This window comes from Cervus canadensis, chromosome 33 (assembly GCF_019320065.1).
Source record: "Cervus canadensis isolate Bull #8, Minnesota chromosome 33, ASM1932006v1, whole genome shotgun sequence".
Classification (NCBI taxonomy): Eukaryota; Metazoa; Chordata; class Mammalia; order Artiodactyla; family Cervidae; genus Cervus; species Cervus canadensis.
The window spans coordinates 25,903,260-25,924,088 of record NC_057418.1 but is presented as its reverse complement, the minus strand read 5'-3'; the positions used below and the strand labels follow the sequence as shown (position 1 = coordinate 25,924,088).

Below are 20,829 nucleotides of genomic sequence, written 5' to 3'. Positions count from 1 at the left end.
TTCAGGATCAACAAGCTTCTGCCCATGGGCCACACATAGCTGCTGTCCTGCTTTTGTACAGCTCAGAAGTTAAGATAGTGTTTGATGTCCTTACATGAATGAAAAAAAAAATCAAAAGAAGAAGACTATTTTGTAACACATAAAAATGATACGCAATTCAAATTCTGGTGGCCATAAATAAAGTTTTATTGTAACACAGTCTTGTTCATTCATTGATATATGGTCTATAGCTGCCTTCGGGCTGCAGCAGAGGTGAATAGTGATCTGTGACCATTTATTACTTAAATATTTACTATTTAACCCTTTACAGACAAAGCTTGCTGATTGCTAGTTTAGGTGGTCAGAGTCAGAACCCAGGTTCTCACTGTGACTCCATGCAACCAAGCCATAACTCTGTATGGCCTTCCTTCACTTTCCTGAATGCTTTTGCTCGACTCTGGTCAAACTCACCTTGCTGCTGTTCCTCTCGCCCATCATCACTCAGGTTTCAGGGTCTCTGGACTTCTGCATCTGCCCTTCCCTCTTCCAGTCATTCTCTTGGCTCAGATGTCTCCTGGTTCTCTCCACTTCTTTCAGATCTTTAGCCAGAGGTCATCTGCCTTGTGAGTCCTTCCCTGGACACCTCATCTAATTTTTAGCCTGATTTTCTCCCTGTATTCCATGTATTTCTTCAGTTCAGTTCAGTCACTCAGTCAAGTCCGACTCTGCGACCCCATGGACTGCAGCACGCCAGGCCTCCCTGTCCATCACCAACTCCCGCAGCTTGCTCAAACTCATATTCCTCAAGTCAGTGATGCCATCCAACCATCTCATCCTCTGTCGTCCCCTTCTCCTCCTCCCTTCAATCTTTCCCATCATCAGGGTCTTCTCCAATGAGTTGGATCTTCACATCAGGTGGCCAAAGTATTGGAACTTCAGCTTCAGCATCAGTCCTTCCAATGAATATTCAGGACTGATTTCCTTTAGGATGGACTGGTTGGATCTCCTTGCAGTCCAAGGGACTCTCAGGAGTCTTCTTCAATGCCACAGTTCAAAAGCATCAATTCTTCGGTCCTCAGCTTTCTTCATGGTCAAACTCATACATCCATACATGACTACTGGAAGAACTATAGCTTTGACTAGACGGACCTTTGTCAGTAAAGTAATGTCTCTGCTTTTTTATTTTTCTTTACCCTGCTTTTTCTTCCTTTCTTCCCCCCCTTCTTAGCACTTATTACTACCTAACACATTAGATGTGGCTTATTTTTTTAACTTTAACTTTTTATTTTGTGTTGGCGATTAGCCAGTTAACAATGTTGTGATCACTTTAGGTGGACAGCAAATGGACTCAGCCATACATACACATGTCTCCATTCTCCCCCAGACTCCCCTTCCATACAGCCTGGATGTGGCTTATTTTGTGTAGAGAGCACACCATCCTGATTGGAAGGCTCCTGAGGGCAGGGTTCTCCTATCATTCAATCCCTGCTGTAACCCTTGGAATGGTGCACCAAGATGTTTGCTGATTGTATGAATGAATGAAAATAGTGTAAAATTAAGCAGAACTTCAGAGGTTTTACTCACTTGCCTTCTAACCCTTAGTTCTACTTCCAGAGAAGTCTGGAACCCTTCTGTTTCTAGTTTCTGTGGACATGACTTGTTTTTTCTCTTTGGGAGATTTTAGGATTTTTCTCTTTTTTCTTTGGTGTTTGGGAATTTGACTGTAAGTTGAAACTCTTTCTCCTGGGCCCTCAATGAGGCTTTTTAATCCAAATACTCTTGAACCTCACTTAAGGGAAATCTTTCATGCTATTTCTTTGATAAAGTCATTGAGTAGCATTTCCTGAAAGATTTACTTGAATTTATCATCCAAGCCTTCCATTAAAATCTTTATTTTGCAGTCATATTTATACTATTTAAGGGTTCTTTCTTGTTCTCAGATTATTTATCTTTCTTAATAGCCTGTTTTTTTTTATGGATACACCATCTTCATATACCATCTGTAAGGATACCGATTAGAAGGTAATTTTCCCTTCTTTTTTACATTTCTTGTTTTACCCAAAAAGGAGATATGCTATGCTCCAGCACGTCCTGAGTGACACTGTCATTCCAGAATGTGGTGTTTTCCCTTTGAAGCGCCCACATGCACATAATTGTCTGTATTCTCTGTATAATTTTAAATTTTTTAAAGAAGAATCCCTCATGATATTGCTCAGGGTAGGGTGAAATGCTGCCTGCAGGATTGTGTGTGCTTGCTGTGTAAAGGCTGGGCCGATAGAGGTGTTTGGCAGAGGGGTATGGGAGAAGGCTAGGGTCTTAGAAACTTTCAATGAATCTTCCAATTTTCATTCTCCTTGCTTACTTAGATGTTCCACCTTCTCTTGTCTTTTTGAGTTGTGATTCTCTCAGGCATTCTGCATCACAGATGGCCCGTTTCTCCACCATGGTGTCCTGCTCACTGATGGAATTCTGTGACTCCCCTGCCCTCCTTCATCTCTTTCCCCTCCTCCGTCATCCTATCTTCTGGAAATTTGTTGAGATCTCTCCAGCTCTAATGCTCTTCCTTCATTTTTGCTTCTCCAGAAGTAGCACTGTGGGCTCATATGTTTTTTCTACTTTTCCTACCATTTTAGGAGTCTTGGGAAGGAGGGGAAAGGGCAAAAAGAAAAAAAAAAAAAGGAAATCTGTGATAAGCCCATCTTGAATTGGAAGGACTAGAGGAGGATTCCACTTCTATAAATCAGGTGATTATGCTTGGAGGATTTAAGTGGCTTCGATCCTGGCCCCACAGTTGTAAATTACATGCCCTTTGAGGATGTCTTTGAAGATGGCATTTAAAGCCTGATGAGAAACAAGGCCCTGCTACTGATGTCACTAAATACTTTTCGTATCATCTATTACTTTTCACTGCTATTGCCTAATGCAGAGCACTAGAGGACAACTCAGCACAGGGAAAAGATGAGCAGAACTGCCTCGAAACAGATGTTTCTAAAGCAAGAAGCTACTGGGAGAACTTTCATTGTATCCCTGGTCAAAATGTACAGCATCTTCTTATAATCCTGTCACTCCTCCACAGATTTGATTTAATTTTTATCATCTCATGAAATTAATATAAAGAAGTGAAAGGATGTCTGAGACCAGAAACTGAACTAGTTTTCAAACTACTCTTTATTCCTCAAAGGCAAAGCTTTGAATGAGGTAGTAACTTGGTTATGTATTCTCTTTCTTTGTTCCCTCAACACTTACTTATTTTTAATGAAGTTTTTATTGACATTGGATGGTGAGGTATGGGGGGTGTTGGAATGCAGACTATGTTTAATCTATAAATTAAATAACTTCTGAAAAAACAGAGACACAAACCATGCCTTACAGAGGATTTCCACTTTGCTTTTGAGAATGTTGCCCTTAATCTACTGACAAACTGCAAATCCAGTGACACTGGTCTCTGTCAGCTGTTATCAGCACCTCTTCACATTAGGAAGATCCAAAGTCAATTTAGGTCTTAGAATTATTTACTTCTCCGCCAAGAATGACCCTTCTTTCCTCATCCCCAGTGGTTGTGCACCAGGAAACAGGCCCTCTGTCCTGGTCTAAGTAGTTCATGTTTGCAAAGAAAGATGGAAGGAGTGACCTGCTTTTGTGTCTGGGGGCTCCATGCAATAAAACGTGCCTTGTTGTCCTTGGAAGGAGCAGATTCATTGACCCTTAAGAGGAGAAGGGCCAGGTGTCAGGGAGTTTTGATCCTAATGGGACAAATGATTAAGGTGACTATATAAACCTATATAAACTTACAGAAAGGCAACTCTGGGCTTATGTTGAGGTTTTCTCATGCCTGTGGTTAGGTAAAAAGTTATACTTTTTTTTTTCTGACTGAAATTGCTTCAGCCACCTTCCAGATTTTAGGCTAATTTTATAGTGTCATTTAGGATTTTCTCATGTGGTACTTTGTTTTTTGGCGATGGAATGATGGAGATCATTAGGTGTCCAGGGCTGAGCAGTGTAATCTTGGTAATGACTGGAGTGGGCTGCAGGCTGATTTACTGCCTGGATGAAAGTCTCAGATTTCCCGCTGTTGCTATGTCTATACCAAGGATTATATCTTTAGGTGAGTCTTTCCTTTTGTTAATATTTGGATGGACAAGAACAACGTCAGTTTGGATACAATTTTGTATACTTTATCTAAATAAACCTGTGTGCGCCCCACCTCCTGGAATGAATGCTTTATAGCGTTCTCTCCCCCAGAGTGTGGACTGGATCAAGAAACTAGCTTCTAACAAGCAGAATGTGACAGAAGTATTAGGATATCACTTCTGAGAAAAGGTTACAAGAGATTATGACTTCTGTCTTGCTCATACTGTCTTTCTGTCAGGAGGTCAGCTGAGCTGGGCAAGGGAGAACTGAGTTGTCAGGGGTTGGAGTAACAAGCCAAAAAGGAAAGGTCACTCACTGTGAAGGCACAGGCGAGTCTACAACTGGAGGAAGGTCAGAGAAGGGGCATGGTGGAGGGTCAGGACTGGTGTGGGAATCGTCTCATTGTTGCTGTTGTTCAGTTGCTCAGTTGTGTCTGACTCTTTGCAACCCCGTGGACTGCAGCACACCAGGCTTCCCTGTCCACCATTTCCAGGAGTTTGCTCAAACTCATGTCTACTGAGTCGGTAATGCCATCCGACCATCTCATCCTCTGTCATCCCCTTCTCCTCCTGCCCTCAATCTTTCCCAGCATCAGGGTCTTTTCCAATGAGTCAACTCATTATTGACTTAGTTCTATGAGTCATCAGGTGGCCAAAGTGTTGGAACTTCAGCTTTAGCATCAGTCCTTCCAATGAATATTCAGGACTGATTTCCTTTAGGATGGACTGGTTGGATCTCCTTGCAATCCAAGGGACTCTCAAGAGTCTTCTCCAACACCACAATTCAAAAGCATCAATTCTTTGGTGCTTAGCCCTCTTTGTGTTCCAGCTCTCACATCCACACACGACTACTGGAAAGACCATGGCTTTGACTAGGTGGACTTTTGTTGGCAAAGTACTGTCTCTGCTTTTTAATATGCTGTCTTGGTTTGTCATAACTTTTCTTCCAAGGAGCAAGTGTCTTTTAATTTCAGGGCTGCAGTCACTGTCCACAGTGATCTTGGAGCCTAAGAAAATGAAGTCTGTCACTGTTTCCATTGTTTCCCCGTCCGTTTGCCATCCCCAAAGAAAAGACAGAGCAGTTTTATGGCCCCGGAGGTGCATGTAGGTATGTGGGAGGAGGGCCAGGAATAGACTGGTCCTAACTGAGTAATGGGGATTTCCTACCTCCCTTCACAAAGAGGCCTCTAGCAGAGGCCTCAGAAGAGAACCCTGCCCCAAGGTCTCAGGTAAAATTACTCTGGAATGTCAATAGGCCAGAGAGCAGGGCTGACAGGCGGCCTGGGCCTTTGACTGCAACTCCCCTCAGATGCTGTGGTATCCTGCTGTCACCAAGTCTGGTGCGGGGAGGGCAGGATCCCTATGAAGCCTTCCAGGGAGAGCCTTCATAATTGCCTGTGATCAGGTCTAAAAGATGACGGGTGGGGATTTAGGACGAGTTGGGCTCCTCATCCTCCTTCACTCTCACTTATGTGCTCTGATGAGGAGCCGCCATGGCCTGAACGGCCTGAAGGGAGACCCACGGGAACAGCTGGCACTGAATCGAGGCCGTCAGTCCTACTGCCCTTGAGAAACTGAATCCTACCAACAGTCATGTGGGTGAGTTTGGAGGCGTTTCTTTTCCTTGAGATGGTTACAGTCTCTCCTGATTCCTTGGCTATAACCTTGTGGAGACTCCAGCTGAGCTGGGTCCAGATTCCTGGCACTCAGAAGCTAAGAAGTAATAGATGTCTGTTGTTTTCAGCCTCTAAGTGCTGGGGTCATCCATTACACAGCGATAGATAACTAATACACGTGCTAAGGATCTAGTGACCATATTTTGGGAAACTGCATGGTCATGAGCCTGTTTCGAATGATTTGATTCCTTTTCGTTGAAAGTGGACCATAAGTACAATGAGATTATGTTCTTTCCTCAAGAAGGTTTAAGGAGGCAAGATGCTGGTATTGAAAAAGAGAAGTCGGAAGGCAGGCATTTATTGGTGGTGAGTTCAGGTCTCTCTAATTTTCCCCTGTCATTTTCCTTTTCAAGCATGTGAAAGAAAAGTTTTAAAGTTAGAGAATCTATTATATATGCTATAGGAGAAAGGCAGGCTGACTTATTTTTAACATAAGATAGTTTTTGCGCATTTATCTGTGTCATCTATTTAGGAGTAATACAAACACTAGGAGATGAGAAAGAGGGGAAATGCAAAAGAACATTGAGCCTAAAAGAGGTTGATGATAAAAAAAAAAGTGGCATTTCAACTAAACACACCGGGACCAGCTCTGCAAATGACCTTACCTCACCCCACCCCACCCTCGCCTGCAAATAAACATCTTTACCTCCAAAATGAGAATGCAAAACCATATAATGTTTCCCACATGTGTCCTGGAAATGAACGTACTGAGTAGTGTTTAGTGATCAATGGAATCGGACAAAGGGGACGTAATTAATTTACATGAATTGTGTCCTGGGTTTTGGAATCAAGGAAGGCTTATTAACAATAAGAAGGAAGAACAATGAGATTGGGGAAGTAGAGATGACACTTCCTCTTCTTTCGAAAGAGCTTTATTCTCTGGCCAGCTTCTAATGGGCGTCCTGTGGAGCTGTCCGAGCTGTGGCCGAATACAGTGGAATCCTCAACCTTGACCTCAGAGTATTATGAATTTTCTGAAATCAGGGATAAAGATCTGGTGCTTGGATTTACTCTCTTTTTATTGCATGTAAGTAAAACCACTCCTTGGCTGATGTATAAAGTCATTGCTTGGCATCTCAAGATGGTGAAGCAATGGATACTCTGGCACTCTCTTTAAAATAGTGAGCTGTGGGTAAGATGTGACTCTTGGGATGTCACGTTTGCTCAGCTCTTCATAAACTTGCGGTTGGGAAGTCCAGTGCTATAGACACTCTAACTCTGTTAAGAGTTTTGAAGGAGAGAACTGTGAACTCCCCTTTCCTCTATTTCTGTAGTGGATGTTGTATTGATAACTGCTGGGACTGCAGACCACGGGTTTGATTTAGAAAAACACAGTTTAGCATGTGTGTGGTTCCTGAGGAATTCATCTGGGAAAACACTCTGTGGACACCCTCTTTTGAGAAAGTGTGTTCTTTGTAGAGAATCCTCCTTTGTATGCAGACCACTGGAGGGGATTTTAGTTTTAGACTAAAAAGTCACAGACTTGATAAGATATCTCTGTATGAAAATGGGAACTTAAGTAATGTTGGTTCAGAGGTTTTTACCCAGGACGTCTGGAACGTTTGGTTTTCTTTGCTTGTGAGTGTGTGAAAGAAGCTTAATTGTAAGAGACAGGATTATAAGCCCCCAAGGCATTGCTGACTGTAGTAGTGGAATTTATTAGTATGTAGGGGCCTCTGTGTTCTTAGGCATTGTATAGTCATACACAGACTCAGATTCCTCTACAGCTAATTAAAATTTGACTTGTAAATAGAAACAGAAATAGCATAGGTTTTCTTCTGCTCACATCATTCAAGTGAGAAGAAAAAGGACTTCAGTTTGTGTACTTGTTGATATACTCATTCTTTTATTTTTAAATGCCCCTCTTCTCTCTTTATATATCAAGTGTCTTTTCTGAAGACAGTCCATGTGTGAACTCTTAACAGGCAAGCTGTGTTAAGCAGTATGGAAATAGGAAGTTCTTTCCTGTGGTGGCTTGCTGTGGCAATAAATGATAAGAAGTTACTTCATGACTATTGCCTGAGACTTTCCTTTTTACTCGTGCATCCTTTTTGAGCAGTTCACTTCTGCTTTCCATCTGGTGTGGAGGCCAGGCAGAATGAGTTGGGAACTCAAGCAAGTTTAATGGGGTAAATGGTGTTGTGAGAGTGAAGAAAATCCTATAAGCTCCTCGGTATTGATGAAAATCCTACAAATGGAAGAATTACTGGACGCTTCAGTGCTCAGAACCGTGCCTGTCCCATACTATGCTGTCAGTCATGTTTGTGGAATGGATGAATGAATGATTGGGATTGTTCATAAAATGAGTGTGGTCCAGCAGTATTTGCCTTGTCTCTATGACTCAGGCACATAAGGAGTCCGGGTTGGAAAAGGTCAGAGTGAAGCAGGAGAGGAGAATATGAAGGTGGGAAGAGAAGAAAGGGTATATAGAAAAGAGATGATCAGAAACCTTTAGGGTGGCATTATGGTGGTATGTGTGGAGGTGTAGGAGTGGCGGAAGTGGTGGTGGTGGTGAAGGTGGTGGTGATGTAGAGTTTGAGCTACTGGTAGAGATGATGGTGGAGGTGGTGGCAGAAGTGGTGATGACGAAGGTGATGCAGTGGTGGTGGTAGAGGTGGTGGTGGAGCTGATGATGGAAATGTGTGCTGAAAGCGGTGATAATGGAAGTGGTGGGGATGGCAGAGGTGGTGGTGGAGATGGTGGAGGTGATGGTGGAGATGGTGGAGGTGGTGGTGGAGACGGTGGAAATGATGGTGGAGATGGTGGAGGTGGTGGTGGATACTGGAGGTGGTGGTGGAGATGGTGGAGGTGGTGGTGGATACTGGAGGTGGTGGTGGAGATGGTGGAGGTGGTGGTGGATACTGGAGGTGGTGGTGGAGATGGTGGAGGTGGTGGTGGATACTGGAGGTGGTGGTGGAGATGGTGGAGGTGGTGGTGGATACTGGAGGTGGTGGTGGAGATGGTGGAGGTGATGGTGGAGATGGTGGAGGTGGTGGTGGAGATGGTGGAGGTGATGGTGGAGATGGTGGAGGTGGTGGTGGAGGTGGTGGTGGAGATGGTGGAGGTGGTGGTGGAGATGGTGGAGGTGATGGTGGAGATCCTGGATGTGATGGTGGAGATGGTGGAGGTGATGGTGGAGATCCTGGACGTGATGGTGGAGATGGTGGAGGTGATGGTGGAGATCCTGGACGTGATGGTGGTGATCCTGGACATGATGGTGGAGATGGTGGAGGTGATGGTGGAGATGGTGGAGGTGGTGGTGGAGGTGGTGGTGGAGATGGTGGAGGTGGTGGTGGAGATGGTGGAGGTGATGGTGGAGATCCTGGATGTGATGGTGGAGATGGTGGAGGTGATGGTGGAGATCCTGGACGTGATGGTGGAGATGGTGGAGGTGATGGTGGAGATCCTGGACGTGATGGTGGTGATCCTGGACATGATGGTGGAGATGGTGGAGGTGATGGTGGAGATGGTGGAGGTGGTGGTGGAGGTGGTGGTGGAGATGGTGGAGGTGGTGGTGGAGATCCTGGACGTGATGGTGGTGATCCTGGACGTGATGGTGGTGATCCTGGACATGATGGTGGAGATGGTGGAGGTGATGGTGGAGATGGTGGAGATGGTAGAGATGGTGGAGGTGGTGGTGGAGATTCTGGAGGTGGTGGTGGAGATGGTGGAGGAGATGGTAGAGATGGTGAAGATGGTGGAGGTGGTGGAGGAGATCCTGGACATGGTGATGGAGATCCTGGATGTGATGGTGGATACTGGAGGTGGTGGTGGAGGGAATGGTGGAGGACGTGGTAGAGCTGGTGATGGAAATGGTGTTGAAAGTGGTGATAATGGAGAGAGGTGTTAGTGAAGGTGATGGTAAAGGTCCATAGATGTGAAGGTAGAGATGATAGTGGTGGTGATGGAGGTGGTGGTGGAAGAAGTGGTGAAGTGGAGGTGATGACGGGGGGTAGTGTGATGTAGTTGGGAAACAGTCTGGAGATTAGACACATCTGTTCAAAATCTGTATGCACCACTTACCAGCTCTATGATCTCTGAACCTTCAAAGTGATGGTTATAATAAAACGACCTTCTCGTGCTGTCGTAAGGGTTAGAAATGCAGTTGCATGGTGCCTGCCATCTCATAGATCTTTACCAGATGGAGCTGCCAACATATTTTCTTCAGTTTTTAAAACCCTATGGTCACACTTACAAATTTAATCACCAATTTATCTTTTCATTTTTTGCTGTTTCCTAAATTTCATAAAATAAGCATGATTCAGGAATTATGGATTAAAAATAAATGTTGTATGCCTAGTTTTCAAGGTTGTTAAGTACATGATAGTGTATTAAAAAGACCATCAATAAAATGATGTTTATGAAATATTGTGATATACTAAGGTTAAGTTAACAAAAAGAAGAAACACAACTTTCAGCTAAGTTGTGTTTAACTAAACACTGCAGAAAAGCACGACTGAGGTAAATATGTTACTACATTAACATATAATTAATTTGGTTTATGGGCTTCCCTCATAGCTCAGCCTGTAAAGAACCTGCCTGCAATGCAGGAGACCCAGGTTTGATTCCTGGGTCAGGAGGATCCCCTGGAGAAGGAAATGGCAACCCACTCCAGTGTTCTTGCCTGGAGAATCCCATGGTCAGAGAAGCCTGGCAGGCTACAGTCCATGGGGCTGCAAGTGTCAGACATGCTTAGTGACTACACTACCACCACCAATTTGGTTTATAGCTGATAGTTTTATTTGTCTTCAAGCTTTTCTATTTTTTTAAAAAATTTTTCATTAGTGAAGCATATTGAGACCACCCTAATAATCTGAAAACAAAATAAATGTGGAATTAAAAAAAATCCACAAAAATTTAACTCTCTTAATCTTCCACTAAGTAGTTTTTAGTTATAGTGTGCTAAAGTTTGTGGTTCCTTGCAGTTGAAATGACATGATTTATATTATTTAATCTTCATGGGTAATCCCTTTGAGAAGAAGTCTGGTGCAGAATTGTGTGACAGCTCTAAAGAGAGAACAGTGAACCAGATCCCCTCTGGGGCTGACTGGTCTCCTTGGTTCCTAGAATCACATGAAAAAAGGCTATTTTCTCTAGATGATTTATTACTGCCTCTGAAGCTGTATTGGGTGACATTCTAGCAAGTTCAACAGTCAGTTGGATAGTTCTAAATTAAGTATACATCTGCTGTTGTTAGAGTAACTAGTTTTTAAGGGAATATTGACTTGTCTTTTTCATGTTGGTATACCTGGGGAGAGATCAGAAAAATATTTTTGTAGAGTAACAAATACTTCTTCTTAGGATCTTGGCCATCCCACTCAGTACTGACTGGTCACTGTGGAGGAGGCCCTTATCAGAGACTTAACCAAAATCATTTATTTCGGCTTATAGGCACTGGAACAAATCTCCTATCCTTGTATTAGAAATGGTCAAGTGAGAGATTATTGGCAGGAAAGAGGCAAAAAATGAACAAATGTGAGCAAAAAACAGGTTTCTGAAACTGACACAGGAGTTGAAATGGAAAGCATTGAAAGGTGAAAATTTAACAAGTTTAAACTCATCCCCAAATTACTAGAGTATGGAAGAACTCTTAAAAAAATTCTGAATAAAAAATGACCAGTTCTTTAGTGAAAACTGAAATTTAGATTAGGGATGAAAGAATTAAACCAAACAGACAGTGAACCTTCTGCCCAGTTGTAAAAACCAGGTAACCCAGTCAGTATGCAATGCAAATTGAACTAGAAGTAGCACCGTGGTAGACTTTGGAACAGATGGTCCATAGCATTTACTGAATGTTCATGTGTGGAGCATTGAATACAAAGCAAAGATATTATTGAACAAGGCACTGTAATCAACACGTTTATTTTCACATGAACAATTGTCAAAGCAATATCTTTTCAAAACAGTCCTGGAAAATGCTAATAGCATTGATGGTATGTCCACGAAGTTGAAGCTTCAAGAGTTAAAATAGCCTAAAAGCACTCGGCTAGGCAGGTACAGAGACAGGACTCAAGCCCAGATCTTTGTGCATTTCTGAGCCTGTGGCCTAACTACCAGTGTACATGACATTGCATTGATTTCATTTGCATCCAATATTTTCTTATATAAGATAGTGAACTGAAGCCAAGAATTGGGAGACCAAGGGGGAATATGAGCAGATTCACTTCCTACTTTGAAATTTCCTTAACTGATATTCCTTTCTATTTCTTTGTTGAAGAGTTCATGGAAAGGAATTTTTCTTTTTGGTGGGGGGACTCCCTGTGTCCTGACCTGACAGCATGTATGTGGTTGTCAATATAGCTACTTCCTGGTGGTGGTGTTTAGTTGCTCTTGCATTGACTCTTGTCTGACTCTTGCGACCCCATGGACGGTAGCCCACCAGGCTCCTCTGTCCACGGGATTCTCCAGGCAAGAATACTGCAGTGGGTTGCCATTAGGCTGACCTAAAGGTTTATGTAGGGAGTACTTCTCAACCAAATGGAATGAATGGAGTCTGGAGAGCCAGTGGGCTTCATGACTTTCAGAACCATCCTTGGATAGTCTGTGACCTTCGTCAAGAGACATAACACTTGACCATTGCAAGGGTCTCTCCTGTTGCTCTTTTGTAACAATGTCCTATTTAATTTGAAAAATAGTGATGATACTACATGTTAGGCCCTGTTTATTAGTGGGAACAGCACAGATGAAGAGGTTAGGATGCCTGAGTATTCTGCCTGTGGCAGTATGAAGGTTGTGTGCTACCAAGCAAGGCCTTTAACTTCTCTACACTTCAGGTTTTCTCATCCATAAAACCTGAGATAAAAATACCTATCCAGTTTGTTTTGTCATGTGGACCAAATGCAATTAAGTGGAAATGCTTTGAAGAAAGTGAAAACATTATAAACCAATGGGGCCTTCTGTCTTGGCTCAGATTTTATTATCTTACCATGTAGAGACTCAGTTGGTATATAAGAGCTTTATGGGCAAAAGAGGATTGGATGAAAGTAGTAGGGAGTGTTATGAGTTAAACTGTGCCTCCTCCCCCAAGGAAAAAACCTGCTAAAGTTCTAACCTCCAGTACTTCAGAGTGTGGTCATATTTGGAAATGGAGGAGTTGTGGATGTGATTAAGTTAAAGTTATAATGAAAGGAGCCCTGATCCAAGCAGACTGATGTCCTTATAAGAAGAAAGCCTTTTGAAGCCAGAGGTAGCCAGGGAGAAAGCCATGTGATGAGGGAAACAGAGATCTGAGTGATGTAGCTGCAAGCCAGTGGTCACCAAGGAATGGCCAGCCCTCCAGATGCGTAGGGGAAGGTGAGGAGGAATTCTCCCCTGTGGGTTTTATGGTGAGTGTGGCTCTGATGACACCTTGATTTCAGACATCTGGTCTCCAGGGTTACGAGAGAGTAAGTTTCTGTTGTTTTAAGCCACTCAGCTAGTGTTTTTTTGTGACTATAACCCTAGGAAACTAAAGGGAGTAAAGAGTAAGAGTCATAAACTCATCTAATTGCTGGCAAGTGCTTCTAGGGACCAAATCCAGCATGACTCATTTCTCTGACTTTAACTGGTGGCTCTGGGCCTCAGACAGTAGATCCACTTCATCACTGAATGGGAATGAATACAGACACTGAACAATGGGACACATTAACAAAATGGAAATTAGGCTATTGTGAAATCTGTGAAAGAGCCTCCTTTCATGAGTTGAGTCTAGCTGGGGATTCCAGATTGTTATACTGTTGTGGTCATCTACTAGATATGGAACATGAGTGTCCGTTTGAGAGGATGTTTACTTCCTCAAGCTGTACAGCGAAAGAAAAGTTCAAATATTCTGAACTGGAAAATGATGCGATGTGATAGTGCTTTGGTCCCAACATAAAAACTCAAGACTTCAATCTACACATATAGCTAACAGAGACTTCCAAGGTCATTGATGTTGGGTCATTTTAGTTGTTTCACCTATGGTTATTGATCCCTTTGATACATAAAGTTAGTTTGGTATCTGCATAGCTGTTTTAATGGCAGCATAAATAGCCAGGATTTTAAGTATATTCTTGGGTTTTTCTGCAATTTGAGAATCTCTTACATCCTCTTTTCAGTCAGTCCAGTTTAAATTACCCTAATCCCTATTACCATAATTATCCCTAGCAGAACAACATTCTTATAGCAGGAAAACATTACTGTAGGTTGGCTAGTTCATTTAATCTATTCAAAACTAAAAATATCTCTTTTGTTCCTCCTCTTAATTTATTAATAATCAACTTTCTTTAGACTTGTTATTAATATTAGGTAATTTCTTTCAAAATGCTCAATGGAGACTTGTGACTGGTTAGATTCTTTCACACCAAACAAATTAGAATTTCTTTTTCCCCCCTGACTTTCATGAAGGGAAATACTTCCTTAGGAGTCTGGTGTACTAATCTCTAATATTACATAGGAATAGAACATTTAACCATTTATTGACAAATTTTTATATTGATACCAAACATATCTAAAGTAGGAAAATACAAGACCTCTTAGAAAAAGGAAAGAAATGGAGCTGACTCAAAATTCTTCCCAGGAGTCTCAATTTAACATTATCCACTCCCACAGAATATAATTCGGTGTAAGGTGTCACTTCTTACCCAGAAGACACTTGGCTATACTTATATTAAGTCACGTTTTAAGGAGGAAACCTTTAATTCTTTTAAAAAACTGAGAAAATGACTGGGAACATGAAAACCATGCTTTTTATGGGTATAAAGCTACTTGTTTATGATCATTCTGTTTGGATAACTCGGAGTATAAAACCATATGGGGGATGTTTGTACTCCTTTTTCTGGTCTGATGACTCTATGTTACCTCATCAACTTCTTGAAACTTCTGCGAGTTTAGCAAACTAATGGTTGTGGCAGGAACATTTTATTAAGTCACTTGAAGTACAGGTCAGTTAAAACAACTTAGTTCTTTCTACCTATTAAAAGCCTAAGGCAAATTATGCCGAAGGCCTTATTTGCTGATTCCTTGTTGAACCATGAATCCAAGCCTCTCTTATGATCCTGATAAAATAGGCAAAGAATTGTTCTCACTCGTGAAAGTAAATATTAATCATATAATATGATGAAAAGGCCATGTTTGAATATTTAACATTCACCAAGAGCCTTTTGGAGATCTCATGTTTTCCAGGGGTTTTATTGCAAGAGAACAGACATGATCACCTTTTAAGTTCCCTTATCATCATGTGAATTAATATTACCTTTCCCTGGTTAGATTCAGCTACAGCCATTCTGTCAAAGAGAAGGCTCTGAACTTGAACTCTCTTGGTGAAACTTGGCCAGGATTTTCCAGCTCGAGCTGCATTTCACCCTGGAACACAAGCCACCGAGCTCCCTGGACTTGAATTTTCAACTTGATTAACCAACTGGAGGCGTTTTGCGTAGGCAACAGGGACTTAGAGGGAACTGTCGAGCAGGGTTGGAGGTAGGCACTAGAGCACAGTTTATTTTGTGGACGCTCACCAGCATTCCAGAGTGAGGTACAGATCAGTTGCCCTGAAAAGAGCGTCAGACCCCCAGCTATCCTGTCCTGAGAAGCCAGCAAGAGGAGAGAGACCCCAGACCACTTAGCGGAGTAAGTGAGCAGAGCAAGCCAGGCTCGGCTGTTCCTTCGGAAGGGACTTGCTTTTCAGTTTGGTGTTCCTGGGAGCAGCAGAGTCCTAGACGTGGGGTCCTTTCCACGTTGCATCAAACACCTACTCCTCTGTGCTCTACGCCGGGCGCAGGTTGGCAAGATTCTCCTGTCAATCCCGGGTGGAGTTCAGATACCGAGCACTGCCGTCTGCTCCCCGCAGCCTCGTGTTCCTCACCATGGACCTGGGCCTTTTGCCGATGGCTGGAAGCCCCTGGCCAGTGAGGTCTCCTCTAGAACTTCCTGGGCAGTGAGCGCCGCTGAGGTGAGCTTTCGAGTGAAGCCAGAAAATAGGGTTCATGAGGGCCCCTGGTTTCCAACCATAGCTGCCGACGCAGGCTGCATTGGTTTCCACACCCCCAGCTGTGCGTCACGTGTAGTTGGCATCACTGTTATCACTGACTTAACATGAATTGTCTACTTGCTGCCTCCCAGGGACAATGTTAAAGGCAGTCTAATCAGTGTCTGATTTTCTCAATCAAATCACCCTGGAAAGTGCTACCTCCCCTTCATCTGATGAAGAGACAGGCTCAGAGAGTTTAAGAACTTGGCTCAAGGTCACACAGAAAGTGGTGTAGTCGGGAGCCCAACCCCAACAGAGCCCAACCTTTGATTCTGGCACCAGAATTTAACATATGGCTGCCTCGGGGGAAGAGGTAAAAGGATGCTGCGAGAGTTCTTATTTTTAGATAAGGCTGATTTGTGCTTCTTGCCCTCTCCTCTCATTCCCGGGCTGGGAGTATGCGTCATCTAACTCCATTTAGGCCAGAGGATGCTTGTTTGGGTGAAGAATATAATGTCAGGAGTGCTTGTCACTGATTTGCCCAAGTGCTGAGGAATATCTCATTTCTAAAGACATTTCCAGATCACAGCTGAGGAGGCTTGGGACAAAGAGATAGGCTCTTTGCTTTTAAGCATTCAGATTGAAAAGGAGAACAAAATAGACATTAAAAGTTAGGCAGGCAGGATTTTGAGGTGTGTTTGAATAGTCTCCTTTCATGGTTTCAATTTATTATAAGGCCAGAAGAAGTTCTTGAGAAAAAAGATTTGTAAATACCAAATTAGATAAAAGGAGAGTATAAGAAGATTTCTTTAGGCAAATGCTTTGCATTCAACCTCATACTAAATTAATATTATCAACTGTCATGCTATTTACTGCTTGTTTTTAAAAATACTTTTTTTTTTAGCATGCATATAATACATGTTGATTGCCAAAATGCACATAAGCGAGGAAAAGATAAATATTTCCCATTTTCCTACCATGTTGAACTAAACATAGTTAACATTTTGGTGCAAAAATTTCAATACTTTGTCCTTTTTCTTTATATATGTGTGTACTTGAAAAAAAAAGAGATACAACTGTACTCTGACATATTAAAATCATTTTCCTATTACATTACTTGTGTTTAGAATTGAATACTCAATATTCTTATAGCCTTTTGAGAACTCATGGAGAGTTGATCAAAACAAACTTGGTTGGGTATAATTTTAAAAAAATCATCAAGCTCTCTTTCCCCCTCATTCAGGGGTTAATTTTGCTTTGTCGAATCACACTTGTATTGATATTTTCTAGGTCAAGGTAGCTTTGTTGTCTAATATTTCTCTTCCTAGTTATTCAGGCAAGAAAAACTGTCTTCTTTTCCCCTACCTGTTGACCCAATCAGTAGCCCCCAGGAAATCTTGGCTGTGCCCTAGTCTTTTTTCTTTACCCTTACTTCCAGATTTCTGTGCCTCTTTTTCATGATTACCTGGGCACATTGGACTAATCCCTCTGCTGAACCCTATCGATTGCCTCACCTCTCAGCATGTGTCCTGTTTCCTGGTGTAAACCAGAGATTCTCTGACTCTTTTGATTCCTTGAATGTCTTGTGTGGTCCGGGGCTTTGAGTAAGTATGACAAAGACTTGGGTTTAGCAATCTTTTTATCATGCCATCATTTCCAATGAAAAGTCTGCTCCCTGTTCTCTTGGAGAGCCTAGAGACAGTGAAGTGAAGTGAAAGTGAAATAGTCCCTCAGTCATGTCTGACTTCTTTGTGACCCCATGGACTATAGCCCACCAGGCTCCTCTGTCCATGGAATTCTCCAGGCAAGAATACTGGAGTGGGTAGCCACATTCCTGTCTCCAGGGGATCTTCCCCACCCAGGGATCGAACTTGAGTCGCCTGCATTGCAGGCAGATTCTTTACCGTCTGAGTCACCGAAGTTTCACCTATTGACATTTCAGTGTCCATATTTACAAGTGGAAAAGTTGGAAGCGATTTACTCAAAAGATGTTCTTCTATCCTTTTGTTTGTTTTTGTTTTATTTTTGGGAAGGAGACCTCCTTCTAAATCCTAAATGCCTATTCATGTGGAACCTCTGAGCTATGATGTCTTTACAATCACCCAGGGGTGCTTGTGCACATTTTCTTAGATCAACTTTGGCTGTCTGTGTGCAGGGCAGATAGTAATGGACCCATGGAGGAAACTGAGGCTCAGAATGGTGAAGTGACTTGTCCAACATCATTTTACTAGTGAGTAACTGAACTGAGGCTCTAGTCTAGCCTATTGCTTCTTACAGGAGGTTTCTGCCTCCGGAGCATCCTATTGCCTTTTGTCAGTCAGTTGTCTCTACTGATTTATCATCTAGGTAAAGTTTGAATTCAAGCCTAATTATCTTCTGCTCCTCACTGTGTCCTAGCCTGGGTCATCCCACTGAGCAAGTATTCTTAGCTTATATTGGATGTTTCAGAAGGCCTCTCCCCAACTGTGTTGGAGGCCTGATGTCAGTGCCTACTGCATAGAATCAGACACCAAACCTATTTTAGCTCAGAGGGACTGTGGACTCCATTTGGTCCCCATTTATCACTTTATGGATAGGGGATGGAGGTCCAAAGAGCTTTTGTGATTTTTCAAGTGTGAGCAGCTCGTTAGAGGTAACACTCAGTTCACTGCCTAGATTTCCTGACTCCCAGACTCTCCACTGGGTTAAATCTGGGTTAAAACGAGCACATTCTTGGAAAGGAAAAGTCTTTCAGTTGTCATGAGTTACAATACCATTGTGTGAATTAGCTGGTTCTGACTGGGAGCTAGTTTTGGTTGCCAAACCACTTGGCTCATCTGTCCCACAGCTTCAAGCTGATAAACACTTAGCCTAAACCCTCTAAATGTCAACTGCCCGGCAACAAAGACTGCAGCATTTATTCTTGAAGATTCGTTCAGCTTTTTTTCTGATTTAAAATGTCTTTCAGTATAATGCGGTATTGTCCTGTGTGTGTGAAGATAGTAGATTTCCTTCATTTCATCCTTCCTCTCTCCTAATACTCATCTCTGTCAAGGCTATGCCTGTACAAAGCACTAAGGTTGAGTCTGTGACTGATAAGATATCTAAACAGACTGGCTTATTTGAGGAGCCAACCCGTTACTGGATTTTCAGTAACACTCCAAAGGCCGTCAGAAAAGTAAGTCGATCTGGGTTTGGGCACTTTGGATAAGAGACAAGCCTGTATTTCCACAAGGCAGCAGCTAATGCTGGCTTTTTCATTAGAAGAAATTTCTTTCAAGTCTTTCCAACCACGATCCCCTCCAGGGCACCCCCCACCAGACCTGCTTCAAGATCAGCTGAACATGGAGATGTTGTAAGGTTTTGGGGGAAACCTCCTGATTACACAGATCTTTACTGATAATTTTTCTTTACCTTGTAATGTGCTTTTTTTTTTTTTTTCAACAGAGCCCCTACCCAATCTCCCTTTCTCTCCTCAGGCTCTCTCATTAAGTGACAACTTCTTTTGGGCTCGGAGGGTATTTGTGCTGACTTTTTGCCTGGTGGTTTCCCCAGTGATTTAGAAAGCTGCACAGATGGGGCTGGGGGAGGGCACCCAGCTGGCAGAGAAGATGTGGGAATTCAAGCAGAACTGGAGACAAAATACTTGAGTCTCCAGTTCTATTTGCCAAAGGAGAGAAATCTCTTCAAAGTTTTCAAGGTATTTTTTTTTTTTTAAATCAAGAAGTTCTTAAGTACACCCTTAAGCAAAATGACCAGTTTTAGCTTCTTGATAAGCTTAGATTCTCAGATAAATATTTGTCACTCACAGGCTTTCACCAGGAGGTGAATTTGCCTCATAAAAAGTTATTAAATGTGAGGTCAAAGATCTCTCATAAAGTATGAAAATGTCATGGTCCCTGATTTTTCAGTCACGTATGTCCTGCGTGCTTGCTAAGTCACTTCAGTCATGTCCGACTCTTTGCCACGCTATGGACTGTAGCCCTCCATGGGATTCTTCAAGTGGAATGGGTTGCCATTTTCTCTTCCAGGGGATCTTCCCGACCCAAGGATCAAACCAGCTTCTCTTAAGTCTCCTGCACTGGCAGGCGGGTTCTTGACCACTAGCACAACCCAGGAAGCCCATGTTTGTCCTGCATCTGCATTAAGGAAATTGTAGCAGGATTTTCTTGGTGAGAACATCACCTTTAAAAAAAAAAAATGGAAACAAAGAATTCTTTTATTAAGGTTCACCTTTAGCTAGTAGACTGTTTTGGTCCAGGAAGCTTTGAAAGCAAGGCGTAGCAATAAAAAGTCAAGAGCTAACAGAACTTTGGAAGGCTTGGATCCATGTCTGAACATACTTGTAAGAGAAAATTCTTGGATTCGTTTTAACATTTCATCCAATAAAACTTTCTTGGGCAGAGTGTTCGCTGAAAGAGAGGCTGTAATTTTAAAAGTCCCATTGGTATTCTGTTAACAGGGAGGTTGTTTCCCATCCTATTTTGTTTTGAGGAAGTGGTTTGAACTGGATCTCTTTTGTTCCATGCTTGAAAAAAATGGGTATTGCATTTGTTGTTATTGGTTATCGCTGTGTTCTCTCAGAGAGGATTATCCTTATGAGGAAGTAATCTGGTAGGTAGTATTGAATTTCAGTTGTTTTAAGCACACACATGTTCAGTCTTCACTTTCTTCTACCAGGGGACCAAGAGTGAGCTCCCTGTGACAGAGGTATGTTATGCTGTAATTCTTACCAATAGAAGCTGGAAGTTAGCTGTGAGCTAATAAGAACTATGACCACATGACTTTCAGAGTAGGGCCAGGAAGTACGCTAGAGTTTGCTGAGAGGAAAGCAAAGGTTAAAAATGGAAACTTGTCCTGCTTTGAGCACAGATGATAATTTCCTCTGATGGCAGGAAATCTATTAATTAGCATAGAGAAGGAAGAAAGAAACAGAGGCTCAGAGTGAAGCACACTTCTTCCTTGAAGAATTTTTTTAGGGGACTAATATGCTAACAGGTGCTGTTAATCTCCAACATGGGGAAAATTTTTAATTGTGGGGAAACTTAATAAGCGGCTTTTTCCAGTTTATTGGCCAAGAAATCCCTTTATGACCAAACACTGAGCAAGCCTTGTGCTTATCCACTGTATTTTAGAATAT

At 42.4% G+C, this 20,829-nt stretch overlaps 1 protein-coding gene across 4 annotated transcripts in view; it reads left to right on the top strand.

Annotated features, from left to right (window-relative positions):
* IPCEF1 (interaction protein for cytohesin exchange factors 1) overlaps positions 1-20,829 on the top strand; it is a 200,583-nt gene that overhangs the window by 36,260 nt on the left and 143,494 nt on the right. For 3 of the 4 annotated variants that reach the window (XM_043456876.1, XM_043456874.1, XM_043456872.1), the window contains exon 1: positions 6,688-6,812. The exons of the other annotated variant lie outside the window; for it this stretch is intronic. The gene's annotated coding sequence lies outside the window, so the exon portion shown is untranslated. Of the gene's footprint in view, positions 1-6,687; positions 6,813-20,829 lie in introns of those variants that run through there. 4 annotated transcript variants of the gene reach the window in all.